The following is a 7500-nucleotide window of genomic DNA, read 5'->3' on the forward strand; positions in this document are numbered from 1 at the left end:
GGGAGATCTGTTGAGGTGGGGGTTCACTCTGGACCAAACCACCACAGAGGTTGGTAGGAGGGAGAGGAGGAAGGCCAACGGTGAAGAAATGGATTTAAGCCATTTGGTGGTGGGCCTGCTATGTGCTAGGCATGCTGCACACTCACTGTGTGCACAGTCAGCCCAGTGAGGCCATGTGAACTCTCCTTGTCCAGATGAGGGGGAGTGACTTGTCCTGCAGCGCCATAGAAGGAAAGCCAGTCAGTGTCACATACCAGCTCCTGTTTGTTGAATGAGGAATGAGTGAATGAATGAATGTCAGTGATCTGCAGTGCTGGAGACTTCCGAAGCAGACTCAAGCTGAGAATATAAGAACGTGGCATTTTAGAGAAGTGGAGGAGACCATAAAATGTGTTCCAGTCCCCAAGGGGCCACGCCCAGCCCCTCCCCAGGGCTCTGAGATTGTCTGGCCTTGGGAAGGGCTCCCCGCTTATCTTGGGGAGAGTGAAACTATAAAACGCTTTATAGCTTTGAGATCACTTGTGGCAGAGACCAGGAAGAAGGCAAAGCCCTAGGCCAAGAAAAGTCAAGGGAACATGTACTTCTAACCCAGGCCCTGTGGGGACTGTCGTCAGGCCTGGTCACCCACATATTTCACGTAAGCCCCAAGAGGATGTGGTTGGTACAATACTTTAAAACTTCTATGCCAGCTGGGCCCTGGTGGCTCACACCTGTAATCCTAGCTACTTAGAAGGCTGAGAACTGAGGCTCAGGGTTCAAAGCTAGCCAGGCAGAGAAGTCCATAAGACTTCTATCTCCAATAAACTACTCCTAAAAAGCTGAAGTGGTTTTGGGGCTCAAGTGGTAGAGTGCTAGTAGCCCTGAGCACAAATAGGTTCAGGGACAGTGCCTAGGACCTGAGTTCAACTCCAGGACCAGCAAAACAAACAAACAAACAAACAAAACTTCTAGGTCAGCCAAGTGCTGGCAGCTCACAACTGTAATCCTAGCTACTCAGGAGACTGAGATCTGAGAATCACTGCTCAAATCCAGCCTAGACTTGAAAGTCCATGAGAGTTAATCTCCAATTAACTACCAGAAAACAAGAAGTGGAGCTGTGGCTCAAAGTGGTAAAGTGCTAGCCTTGAGCAAAAAGAGCTTATGGACAATGCTTAGGCCCAGAATTAAAGCCTCCAACAAAAACAAATAAACAAACAAACAAGCAAACAAAAAACTTCTATTCCATCCCTTTTCCATGTTTAGGATGTCTCTGACAATAGGCTGTGTCTTCAAATTGGTGGCTGTTGATTAGATCAAGCAGTTCTGGTCATTGGACACCTGTATTTTCCTTCTGTTTCATCATCCATGATTTATAGATCATCTGAGAAGGGACATGTGTGAGGCCTGGCTCCCTCCTGGACCTGGTGTTGCTACCTTTTGACACAAGAAACATTGGAGGTAGAGCAAGCAGGTGGAAAGCATCTGAAGACAGCAATGAGATTCTCTTCCCAGAAATGCAGTATGAGGGAGGTGTGTCCCACAGTGTGGAGGATCATTCTGTGTGAAAAACACAGGAGGAGCTGGGTGCTGGTGGCTTGCCCCTGTGATCCTAGTTACTCAGAAGAGCTGAGATCTGAGGATTGAAGGGCTGGAAAGTCCCTGAGACTCTGATCTCCAATTAACCACCAAAAAAAGCTGGAAGTGGAGGTATGGCTCAAGTGGTAGAGCGCTATACTTGAGGGGGAGGGGAAGTTAAGGCACACTGTCTAAGCCCTGGGTTCAAGCCCCAGGACTGGCACAAAAAAATGTACAGGAAGCTGGGCGCCAGTGGCTCACCCCTATAATCTTAGCTACTCAGAAGGCTGAGATCTGAGGATCGCGGTTCAAAGCCAGCCTGGGGAAGGAAAAGTCCGTGAGACTCATCTCCAATAAACTACTCAGAAAACTGGAAGTGGTGCTGTGGCTCAAGTGGTAGAGCCCTAGCCTTGAGCTGAAGAGCTGAGGGACAGCGCCCAGGCCCAGAGTTCAAGCCCTGAGACCAACAAAAAAACAATGTACAGGAGTAACACATGCATTTTTCTATTGTTGTTTTGTCACTGTTGGGGTTTGAATTCAAGGCCTTGCGCTTGCTAGGTGGGTGCTACCACTCGAGCCACACCTTTCATCCCTTTTTGCTGTATTTTTGAGGCAAAAACTTGTGGTTTTGCCTGGGCTGGCTTGAACCATGATCTTCCTACTTATGCTTCCCACATAGCTGGAATGACAGGTGCACCACTACCTCAGCTTTATTTGCTGAGATCTGATTTTGCTGACATTTTGCCTGGCTGCACTGCAATCTTTGCCCCTTGAATAGCTGGGATTATAGGTGTGAGCCACTCTACCTGGTGATAGGTACATTAAAAAAAAAAAACTAAAATTGGAAGCTAGGTATGACAGCACAGATCTGTCCAGCATTTAAGAGGCTGAGCCAGGGGACCTTAAATCCAAGTCCAGTCTGATCCACAAGAAAACCAAAATCAAACAAACTAACAAATAAAACAAATAAAAAACTCTTTTTTTTCAAAGGGCTAGGTATGGTAGCATATGCCTGTAATCCTAGATACTGTGGAGGTATAGTAGCATAAAGGTCTGGGGCTGACCCTGTGGTAAAAAGGGAGAAACTGGGCTGGGAAGGTGGCTCAGTGGTAGAGCGCTTGCCTTGCATGCATGAGGCTCTGGGTTCGATTCCTCAGCACCACATAAGCAGAAAAAGCCGGAAGTAGCGCTGTGGCTCAAGTGGTAGAGAACTAGCCTTGAGCTGAAGAGCTGAGGAACAGTGCCCAGGCCCAGAGTTCAAGCCCCACAACCAACCAAAAAAAAAAAAAAATAGGGAGAAGCCCCATCTGAAAAATAATGAAAGCACAAAAGGTCTGTGTATATGGCTCAAATACTAGTTCACCTGAACATAAGTAGTGATAGATGACCTGATTAGAAAGCATGGGGCCCCGAGTTCAAACCCCAGTCTTGCCAAAAAGAAAAAGATTATATATATATATATATACATATATATATATATATATATATATATATATATATATATATATAAAATCTCAGTATCTAAGAGCTAGTTTTTGTTGTTGTTGAGACAGGATGGCTTCACACTTGAAATCGTACTGCTTCAACCTGCTGGGATTACAGGAATGTGCTACCATACCTAGCTCCAAGAGCTCTTTTAACAAATAAAAAAGAACAAGTCTGTATAGCAAGAAAGTATCCTGTCATCCTTTAATCAGCATGTACTTGGTTTTTTCATGTATAAATAGAGCACTAGTCTTCCTCACGATGGCAGCATCTGAGCTCAGGCTGCTTACAGGGAACACAGAGGATACAGAGGGCAAGGCAGGACTGAGCCATGGGGCTGGGACTCCCTCCCACAGCATATGTTGGGCTCTTTCTAACATCCCAGCCTGTCTGGGATGCAGACTAGCCCCGGCCCTTGTCTTGGCCCAGCCACACAGCTCCAACTCTGCCACCCCTCAATGGGCTCTGGAAAACAGTGACCTGCAGTTATTCAAAATGTAAGTCGATGAAGACTTTCAGGAAGCCTGCGGTTCCAAAGGACCAGCCGCTCTGGATCCTACTGCCCATGTTAGCAACTGAACCTGACCCAGACCACCCCAACCTGGACTGTCACACACCTCTGATGCCCTTCCTTGGACCTCAGCGTAAGTGTCCAGCACAGCATCGCCTTTCATGGTCTGGTCTCGGTGGCCTGGACTCACCTCATTTTCCAGATGAGGAACCTGACCCCCAGCAAAGATGTCTGTAAATCATATAATCCTGAGATATCTAGCATTATGGCTCTGATTCTAACTTCTTTTTTCGTTGTTTTGTTTTTTAAATTTTTGTGCCAATCCTGGGACTTGAATTCAGGACCTGGGTACTGTCCCTGAGATTTTGCGCTCAAGGTTAGCACCCAACCACTTGAGCCACAGCTCCACTTTTGGCTTTTTTTTTTTTTTTTGGTAATTCATTGGAGGTAAGAGTCTCACAGATGGACTGGGAAGGTGGTTTACTGGTAGAGTGCTTGCCTAGCATGCATGAAGCCCTGGGTTTGATTCCTCAGTACGACATACACAGAAAAGGCCAGAAGTGGCGCTGTGGCTCAAGTGATAGAGTGCTAGCCTTGAGCAAAAGAAGCCCAGGGACAGTGCCCAGGCCTGAGTTCAAGCCCCAGGACTGGCCAAAAAAAAAAGTCTCACAGACTTTTCTAACCAGGCTGGATTTGAACCACAATCATCAGAGCTCAGCCTCCTGAATGGCTAGGATTACAGGCATGAGCCAGCAGTGTCTGGCTGGTTCTAACATCTTAGGATTCATTAATAAGCAAATGTTTTGGCTTAGCAACTCACCTCTACCTAGCAGTGCTGGGAGAAAACAACCCCAGTGTCTGCCCACGTATGGCAAATGAGCTGCTAGGTCCCAGACAGGTACAGGGGGGTCCCGGAAGACAGAGTGGGCACTGTGTTGTGGGTGGGCACAGAGGCTGCGTGGGGGCGGAGGGAGGGACAAGGCACCAACCCAGATTCATCGAAGAGAGCAGAAATGGCTTTGTGATGCTACAGGAAGAGAAGATATTTCTCCCAGGGGACGAATGCTGGTGCAGACTGGGTTGCAAGCAGCAAAAGACCAGGGGTGAGGGAGAGAGTTGTGAGGTTGTGTATGGAAGGGGTGCAGAAGAGGGATGGAATGACGAGAGACTATGGCCTTGTGACAGAGGACCAAGTAAAGAGTTTCTAGGAGTTTGACCTTCATCCCGAGGGCAAAGGGAAGCCAGTGGAGTTTAAAGGGAAAAGTGATAGCTTGGTAGTTCAGGAAGATGCCTCGGGATGCTGAGTGCTGGTTTGGAAAGAGAAGAGAAAGGCTGAATGGAGACCCAGGTGAGAGAGGAGGCCTGAATGGACGGAGGCTGGCATTATCCGGTAACTGAAGAGGGGTGGGGGTGGCTACACTGGTACTTCGTTTGGGGGCCTGGGCACTGTCCCTGATTTTTTTTTTTCTGCTCAAGGCTAGCACTCTACCACTTTGAGCCACAGTCCCACTTCTGGTTTTCTGGTGGTTAATTGGAGTCTCACGGACTTTCCTGCCTGAACTGGCTTCAAGCCATGATCCTCAGATCTCAGCCTCCTGAGTAGCTAGGATTACAAATCTACTCTTTACCTGACTTATGTCAACATAACCCCTCTGTACATCACCGTTATAATAACAATGTCACCCCTTCCCTCCCTCTTTCCCAGTTTTTCCCTCCCATCTCCACCTACAAGTTGTATAGTTCATTTTCAATATAGTGTCTAGTGAGTACCACTGCTGCATTGGTTCACCTTTTGTGCCTCCATTTCCTTTTTTTTTGGGGGGGGGGAGTCCGGTCGTGGGGCCTGAACTCTGGGCCTGGGCGCTGTCCCTCAGCTCTTTAGCTCAAGGCTAGCGCTCTACCACTTGAGCCACAGTGCCACTTCCGGCTTTTTTCTTTTTGCTTATGTGGTGCTGAGGAATCGAACCCAGGGCCTCAGGCATGCAAGGCAAGCGCTCTACCACTGAGCCACCTTCCCAGCCCTCTGCCTCCATTTCTGTGCCCCCCCTTGCCCTTCCAAAGACATAAATGAATAAACAAGACAAAAAGAAAAGAAAACAAAAACAGCATTAAAGACAAAAGACCTCTTGTTTCCATTTCCTAGGGTTCATTTTGATCAATATTATTTCATATGATCAGAAGCACATGGGCATTGCACCTTTGTGTTCCTGCCCTAAGAGTCTTCTCCTTCGGCCTCACTGTGTGTGAATGCCTGAGACCTGTATAAGTTATCATGACTCAGTGTATTTTAGATCTAGCTTCCTCATATGAGAGAAAGCATGCCCTTTGTATTTCTGAGCTTGGCTTACCTCACTTCATATGTTTAGTTCTAGGTCATCCAGTTCCCTGTAAATGACATTCTTTCCAATGGCTGTGTAAAATTCCATTAAACAGTTCACAATTCCGCCACATAAAATGTTCGCCAAGATGATCTCCAACCTCATGTAGTCCTTCAGCCCTGCCTTGCAAGACTCAGTTTCCCATGTTTGAAAGCTTCCTTTCAGCTCTGAGGGTGGGACCTGTTTGGCATCCTCACCACAGCAATCAAATGGTCTGGGTCCTAGTGGAGGGTATGTTTGATACGCAGGGCATTGTGGGAAAGAGCCAGGGTTGTGGAGAACAAGAAGTAGAGAAGGCAGAGCCGCGCCCTTGTCTGCTCCTGGTTGCCTAGCTTCTGGGTGTCTGGGATGCAGGTTTATTTGTTTTCAGGCACTGGTGTTGGCAAAGGGATTTTTCTGGCCAGCTCTTCCACTTCTCTCTGGCTCTTAGGTCCCCCACCCCTGGGGCCTCAGCTCCCAGCTAGGGATGGTGGCTTTTCTCTAACAGATCTGAGCTCAGCCAAGGCCAGGAGTCCGTGAGCTCCACCGGTAACCAGCCCACACCCCCTCTAGGCCATTCCCTCCTTAGATGCTAACAAGAGCCAGTTCTTGGAGATGGAAATTCTCTGTGTCCCCAAAATAGCACTTTTTTTTTTTCGCTAGTCCCAGGGCTTGAACCCAGGGCTCCAGCACTGTCCCTGAGCTTCTTTGGCTCAAGGCTAGCACTCTATCACTTGAGCCACAGGGCTACTTCCAGCTTTTTCTGTTCATGTGGTGCTGAGGAATCAAACCCAGGGCTTCATGCATGCTAGGCAAGCACTCTACCACTGAGCCACATTCCCAGCCCTGCATATGATCTTCCAAACCACATAAGAGCTCTTTTTCACAATGGCTTCTTTCTTTCTTTCTTTCTTTCTTTCTTTCTTTCTTTTCTTTCTTTCTTTCTTTCTTTCTTTCTTTCTTTTTGTTGTTGTTGTTTTTTGGTCATGGGGTCTGGGCGCCATTCCTCAGTTCTTCAACTCAAGGCAAGCGCTCTACCACTTGAGCCACAGCGCCACTTCCAGTTTGCTGGTGGTTTATTGGAGATAAGAATTTCATGGACTTTCCTGCCCGGGCTGGCTTTGAACCGCGATCTCAGCCTCCTGAGTCGCTAGGATTACAGGCATGAGCCACCAGCACCTGGCCACTCTGCCTATTTCTTTGGACACAGTAGGTGCTCCAAAAAAGCAAAATTGAGTCTGATTTGAAGCTAAAGTGACCTAGGCGAACATACACATTACACTGGAAAGCAGATCTTTGGATGAGAGGAAGGAGTAGCCACGGCTAGGGGGGAGAGGAAGACCTACTTGTTATTTTATGCCCTTTTGCCCTGTTTGAATGTTTCCTTTTCACCAAATGCACACAGCAGAGACAATCAATGGAACAAACAGCCACAATTAAACAAACAGCTCCGCCTGCCAGTTTCTTTTGTAACTCTATCTCCGATGTTCCTTCTGGCGAAATAGCTTTTCCTGATGTCTTCATCCATCTTGTTGCTATGAGAAAATACTGGAGAGCAGAGGATCATGGTTCTACAGGCTGCCGGGTTTAAGA

This window comes from Dipodomys merriami, unplaced genomic scaffold (genome assembly GCF_024711535.1).
Source record: "Dipodomys merriami isolate MVZ:Mamm:240054 unplaced genomic scaffold, mDipMer1.0.p SCAF_3110, whole genome shotgun sequence".
In the NCBI taxonomy this organism is placed as follows: Eukaryota; Metazoa; Chordata; class Mammalia; order Rodentia; family Heteromyidae; genus Dipodomys; species Dipodomys merriami.